A 7,234-nucleotide genomic window follows, 5' to 3' on the forward strand; every position below is an offset into this window, starting at 1 on the left:
TGGTCCGTGGCCTACACACAAGGCTGCAGAAAGAACCGCTTGGCACGCTGTAGGCACATCATGTGTTTGGTCACGAGGCTGCACTGGCCTGTGGGGCCCTGTGTCCTGTGGGAGCTGCTCATCCTAGCACCCCATACTCATCCTTTAAGCTTTCACAAGACTACTCAGAACAGATATTTCTTTTTCTTCCTTTGGGCTGTGATGGAGGTTTTTGCAGTCCGAATTAGCCTTAAAACCTGGGAGGCAGAGCTGAGTTGAAAGAGCATGGCTTTCGAAGTTAGACGGACTTGGGTTCACTCTACTGTCTACATTGTACTGGCTGTGTGACATTTGAAGAGTTGCCTAACCTCTCTGTGCCTGTTTCCCATCTGTAAGATGGGGATAATAATAATACTTCCTATGGCTGTTGTGGGGATTAAATGAAGTAATACATGGCACACAGTAAGCACTCAATAAATACTAGCGACATATATGTTAACTGTCTTTGAGCCTCAGTTTCCCCCTGTGTAAAATGTGGAACAATAATAATGTCCCCCTTGTACTGGAGTTGTGAGGGTTAACCATGATGGCACGTGCACTAGGTCAATACAGCTGCTAGTGTTTTTGTTGGTATTAGCCTGCCATTGTTCTGGTCTTTAATGACACTCACAGTAGCAGACGTCTGTTGGATGCTTGCTGTGTAACAGACACCATGCTGAGCATCTTACATTTATTAGCTAGTAGTTCAATCCTTAGATCAGCCCTGAGGTGGATGCCACATTTATCCCCTTTGACAGGTAGAGAAATGGCTCTTCAGAAATTAGGCATCTTGATCAAGCCACAGAGCTAATAAGCGGGAGCTGTGATTTAAGCCCAGGAGGTCTGAGTTCATGGCTTTTGTACGGTGCCACCCGGCCCGTCTTTACCTTCTTAGGACCAAGGCTTCTGATCCTTTCATCTCTGTGTAGTCTAGGTCCATCACCACTTCTAGAAGGTGGTCATGGGGACGTGCGGACTCAGCCCCCTGCTGGGTTGATGACTCATCCTGGCCCTTTCAGGTCTCTCAATAGCCCCATTGGCTGGTAGATCAGCAGCTGCCGCTCTTCTCTGTCTCCTGCAAAGCTTCCTCCGCTCACCCACACATCTTCCAATCTCGGCCCCCCGGCTTCAGTCCTCTGCTTCCAGCTTTTGCGAAACATCAAGCGACGCTGCCAATCACGGGGGCTGGATTTCGCCAGCACATTTGTGTCACTTGCTGGTCCCCATCCAGCCTTGAGGGATGCTTTACGAGATGCTCCGGCCAGGAGAGGCTCTGAATGCAAGAGTTCCTTTGCTGTGCTTTCCGGGCCCAGCTGAGTGGGTGTCATGCCAACAGCTCTGTACAGGGTCACACTCTTTTCTGTGTGAAAATTTGGAAGAATGCCCATGTCTGGTGGACGGGGTGAAGGGCAGTGTGTGTTTACGAGAACTCGCTCAGTGCTTGTCTCCACCTGGTTAATGCTTTGGACAGGCCCGAGCCTCCAACGGTGGTGCTTTGATTGGCCGGCGAGGGTGCTGGGCCCATTTTGGTAAATGCCACTCAAGTCAGGGCCGGGCTCTCTGAGGTTGTGCGGAAGGGGGCCCGTGTCTGGGCGAGTGGGCCGGTGCGGGTTCCGGGTTATGACGAAAGCTGACTTCTCCTCTGAAGGTGGTTATAGGTAGGTCAGGGGTATGGCAGCACCAGGGTGGCTTAGTGCCACGATGGCAAATAGGTTTCTACTGGGTCCTCCGGGCTGAGCTGGTTGTAAGACTCAGCGCAAAGGTGTTTTAAAACAAAGGTGTTTAAAAGCCATGTTCACATGCCACTGCCCACCTCTCCTGCAGGGACCCCACATGGTTCTAAAGAACTGTCACCATAATTGGCCTATGGGATGTGACCGTTGGCCACCTGGTTATGAGGGGACCATCAGGATACTCACTTGAAAAGCCACCCCTGTCTTGAAACAAGTATTTGTTGGTGACATTTCTGAGCATGTGTCCCCCTGCACCCCCAGGATGCACTGAGCCACAGCTCAGAGGAAGGAGTCGGCCTGCCAAGCACAAGGCCCGTTCCTGGAATCAAACAGTGCCCACGTGTAGGCGGCCACATCAGAAGGGCCATGGGCTTTGCAGGAGACCTTGGGCCTAGCTACCTGGGCCTCCAAACCCATCTGTGTCCTGCTTCTGGGGCCCAGCTGGGCTGACTCGCTGCTGTCCGCACTGGCTCCCACCCGGAGCCAATGGTCCTCTGGTATTTCCATCAAAATATGAGTGGAGGGGCTTCCCTGGTGGCGCAGTGGTTGAGAGTCTGCCTGCCGATGCAGGGGACACGGGTTCATGCCCCGTTCCGGGAGGATCCCACATGCTGCGGAGCGGCTGGGCCCCTGAGCCATGGCCGCTGAGCCTGCGCGTCCGGAGCCTGTGCTCCGCAATGGGAGAGGCCACAGCAGTGAGAGAGCCGCATACCGCAAAAAAAAAAAAAAAAAAATATGGGTGGAGCATGTAAAGAGCAGAGGCCTTCCTACCATTAGGCAGCTGTTTTATTTAGAACTTTAAAAGCTGCCTCCGTGTGGTGCCTGCCAAGAATCAGCAAACATCAAATGAAATAAACCCTAACAAATGCATTATTAGTTAAAAAACTAAAAATGAAAACTGGTTCAGATGCTTTATGAAAATAGTATTCTGTTACATGTGTCTCACTGGGTCGGGTAAGCTTTTGTACATGCACTGCCTGATCCTCTTTCACCCCATCTCCTCTTCCTCCTCCACCACCATTGTAGGATCCCCATATTACTGATGAGGATAGTGAGGCACAGAGCAGTTAAGTAACCAGCCTGAAGTCACACAGCAAGAAGGAAGGTAAACCTGCTTCATCGGAACTCAAGTGCCTGGCTTCAAGCCCTCTCTCTCTTTTTTTCTTTTTTTTTAAACATCTTTATTGGAGTATAATTGCTTTACAATGGCGTGTTAGTTTCTGCTTTATAACAAAGTGAATCAGTTATACATATACATATGTCCCCATATCTCTTCCCTCTTGCGTCTCCCTCCCTCCCACCCTCCCTATCCTACCCCTCTAGGTGGTCACAAAGCACCGAGCTGATCTCCCTGTGCTATGTGGCTGCTTCCCACTAGCTATCTATTTTACGTTTGGTAGTGTATATATGTCCATGCCACTCTCTCACTTTGTTCCAGCTTACCCTTCCCCCTCCCCGTATCCTCAAGTCCATTCTCTAGTAGGTCTGCGTCTTTATTCCCGTCTTGCCCCGAGGTTCTTCATGACCTTTTTTTTTTTTTTAGATTCCATATCTATGTGTTAGCATACGGTATTTGTTTTTCTCTTTCTGGCTTACTTCACTCTGTATGACAGACTCTAGGTCCATCCGCCTCACTACAGATAACTCAATTTCATTTCTGAGTAATATTCCATTGTATATATGCGCCACAGCTTCTTTATCCATTCATCTGTCGAAGCAACTTAGGTTGCTTCCATGTCCTGGCTATTGTAAATAGAGCTGCGATGAACATTGTGGTACATGACACTTTTTGAATTACGGTTTTCTCAGGGTATATGCCCAGTAGTGGGATTGCTGGGTCATATGGTAGTTCTATTTGTAGTTTTTAAAGGAACCTCCATACTGTTCTCCATAGTGGCTGTATCAATTTACATTCCCACCAGCAGTGCAAGAGGGTTCCCTTTTCTCCACACCCTCTCCAGCATTTATTGTTTGTAGATTTTTTGATGATGGCCATTCTGACTGGTGTGAGGTGATACCTCATTGCAGTTTTGATTTGCATTTCTCTAATGATGTTGAGCATTCTTTCATGTGTTTGTTGGCAATCTGTATATCTTCTTTGGAGAAATGTCTATTTAGGTCTTCTGCCCACTTTTGGATTGGGTTTTTTTTTTTTTTTTGCGGTACGCTGGCCTCTCACTGTTGCGGCCTCTCCTGTTGCGGAGCACAGGCTCCAGACGCGCAGGCTCAGCGACCATGGCTCATGGGCCCAGCCGCTCCGCGGCATGTGGGATCCTCCCATACCGGGTCACAAACCCGTGTCCCCTGCATCGGCAGGCGGACTCTCAACCACTGCGCCACCAGGGAAGCCCGGTTGTTTGTTGTTTTGATATTGGGCTGCGTGACTTCAAGCCCTCCCTTAAGCACTCGGCCATTATCCCCTTTGCCTGATGCTGCCCAGTGACATTTGTAACTGAAGACCCACATTTCCAGGGTGGTATAATTTTCACTTGACCCATCTCTGAAGCAGTAATGATGTTAGTGGCTGTTTTGTGAGAATGACTTTGCAAAACGGGAAAGCTCACATGGTTTCATGGGCATCGCCCCCCAGAAAGGGTCATAAATGCTGTGAGCAGTAAGGGAGAGCCCGAGGCACACCCGTCTCGCGTTCGTTCACTGATAATCCGGGCATCATCTCCCAGCTGCCTGTCTGCCTTCGTGCCTTTTCCATTGTGCTGTCTTCTGATGAGTCATTAGATCTGGAACACAAAGTCTGAAACCATACCCAGGGTAAGCAGTGTGCTTCATCTTTGAAGGCCTGGCACTGACGCTGAGCCCAAAGAACACATCCTAAAACCTCCAGGAAGAGAAGATCAGTAAAACACTTGCACTGACCTCAAACTCCATCAAAAATCCTGACAACCAAGAACCCTCAACATTTTTAAAAAAAATAATTTTATTGAAGTATATAGTTGATTTACAATGTTGGGTTAAATTCTGCTGTACAGCAAAGTGAGTCAGTGATACGTATGTATACATTCTTTTTCATTAGAATCCTCAACATTTTTAGCTGTTTTCTGCTTTATCATCCTTGCCCTTTCCCTCATAAGTTAATTACACTGACATTTAATGAACTGAAATTGAGAAAGGTGGAGTAGGTATGAAAGAGTCTGAGCTGCTCTCCTGTACTAATGAAAGTAGATCAAAGTGAATGGGGGTTTTGAGGGAGTGTCCTCTCAAGACAGGGCAGCTGAGGTAGGGGCTTACCACATCAGTTTCTACTTTTTTTTTTTTTTTTTTTTGCGGTACGTGGGCCTCTCACTGTTGTGGCCTCTCCCGTTGCGGAGCAGAGGCTCCGGACGCGCAGGCTCAGCGGCCATGGCTCAACGGGCCCGGCTGCTCCGCGGCACGTGGGATCTTCCCAGAGCGGGGCACGAACCCGCGTCCCCTGCATCGGCAGGCGGAGTCTCAACCACTGCACCACCAGGGAAGCCCCAGTTTCTACTTTTAGTCTTGGTCACGCACCCATTCCTGCGACCTTTTATGCAGCGCTGTTTCTGTGCCTTGCGTTGCTCAGGCTCTACAGCCACCATCCCGGGGGATTCTGATGGCACCCTAGTCAACCTTGCTGCCTCCCTTTTGACGGGAGGAAACCGAAGCTCAGAGGGGCAACGTTCCTCACTGGATGACACACTAAAGTCAGAGCAGAGGGTCGAAACCAGGCTTTTTGCCTCCTGAACCCGTGTGCTGGCTCTCATGGCGGCAGCCCCAGAGCATCTTCCGTACTGGCTAGCTTAGTGGTCTGGAGCCCCACACCCAGTCCCTATCCTGGATTTGGGTGGGAAAAGGGGTAAACATTTGTCATCACAGCTTTCTCACCAGTCAAATTACTTTAAGCTGAAAAGCCACAAAGAGTGAAAGCAAAAGCATCTAGAAAGAAAAATTACGTCCACACGGAAACCGGCACACGGAGGTTTTAGCAGCTTTATTCATAATTGCCAAGACTTAGAAGCAACCAAGGTGTTCTTCGGTAGTTGAATGAATAAGTAAACATCCAGGCAATGGAATATGACCCAATGCTAAAAAGAAATGAGCTATCAAACCCTGAAAACTTTAAATGCTTATTTAAATCAAACTTTAAACGCGTATTACTGAGTGAAAGAAGCCAATTTGCAAAGGCTACTTACCGCATGATTTCAACCATGTGACATTCTGGGAAAGGCAAAACAATGGAGATGGTAAAAATAAAAATCAGTGGCTTCCAGGAGTTAGGGGGGAGACGGATGAATGGGTGAAGCATAGAGCATTTTTAGGGCAATGAAACTATTCTGTATGATGCTATAATGACGGACACATACATTCGTCCAAACTCATAGAATGTACGACACAGAGTAATCCCTAGTGCAAACTGAGAACTCTGGGTGATAAGGATGTGTCTTGTAGGTTCACCAGCTGTAACGAACGTACTGTCGGGGGTGGGGGGGGCGGGGGGGATGGTGATGGGGGGAGCCTGTGGGTGGGGTGGGGCAAGGGGTGTAGGTGAATTTCACTTCCTCCTCGATTTTGCTGCCAACCTAAAACTGCTCTCAAAAATAGTCTATTAATTAAAGTTTAAAAACAAACATCTGAACGAGATGAACTCACCATCAAGCCCTAGAGCTAAACGAAGCATCTGCCTGACCCAGAAAGTGACTTCAGATTCTGCTCCCCCACACTGGCTTCCAGCAGTGGCCCCATTCTGCTTCCTTTTTGTTTTTTGTTTTTTGTTTTTGCGGTACGCGGGCCTCTCACTGTTGTGGCCTCTCCCGTTGCGGAGCACAGGCTCCGGACGCGCAGGCTCAGCGGCCATGGCTCACGGGCCCAGCCGCTCCGTGGCATGTGGGATCTTCCCGGACTGGGGCACGAACCTGTGTCCACTGCATCAGCAGGCGGACTCTCAACCACTGTGCCACCAGGGAAGCCCGCGTTCTGCTTCCTTTGGCCCAGACTGCAGATCCAAGACAGGCGTTCTGGGCAAAGGTGAGAGGAGGGTGCCTTTTAGAGCCTCCCAATGAAGAGATTCCCCAGCAGGCTCAAGCCTGCTGAGTTATCCCTGAAAATAAAAGTGAAAACCCCAATCGCAGGTGCTGGGAGTGTCGCTGCTGGCCCCCACGTGGCTCCCACGTAGCTCCAAGCCCGGTTCCTTGCAACCTGCTCTGCCAGGGCTTCCCGACGCGTCCTTTGTCTGCGACAGAAACACATGTTCTGATGGGAGAAAGTCTGTTCTTGACTAATGAGGCCGGGGGCAGGGGGGACGCTGTGCCTTGCACTGGGAGCTCTGTGAGGTGCGCCAGGCAGACTGCTTCTGTGTGCGTTTCTACCCCCTGGGTGCCACCCCTCTCCTGTGGCAGTCACCTGTCCTTGTGACAAAATCCCTCAGAGCCCAATCAGGACCGAGGAGGCTTTTGATGACCACGGCTGCCTCTACTCCATGAAGCCACCATCACCTCCCTCCTGGGCTCTCG

The sequence above is a fragment of the Phocoena sinus genome, chromosome 16, assembly GCF_008692025.1.
Source record: "Phocoena sinus isolate mPhoSin1 chromosome 16, mPhoSin1.pri, whole genome shotgun sequence".
NCBI lineage: Eukaryota > Metazoa > Chordata > Mammalia > Artiodactyla > Phocoenidae > Phocoena > Phocoena sinus.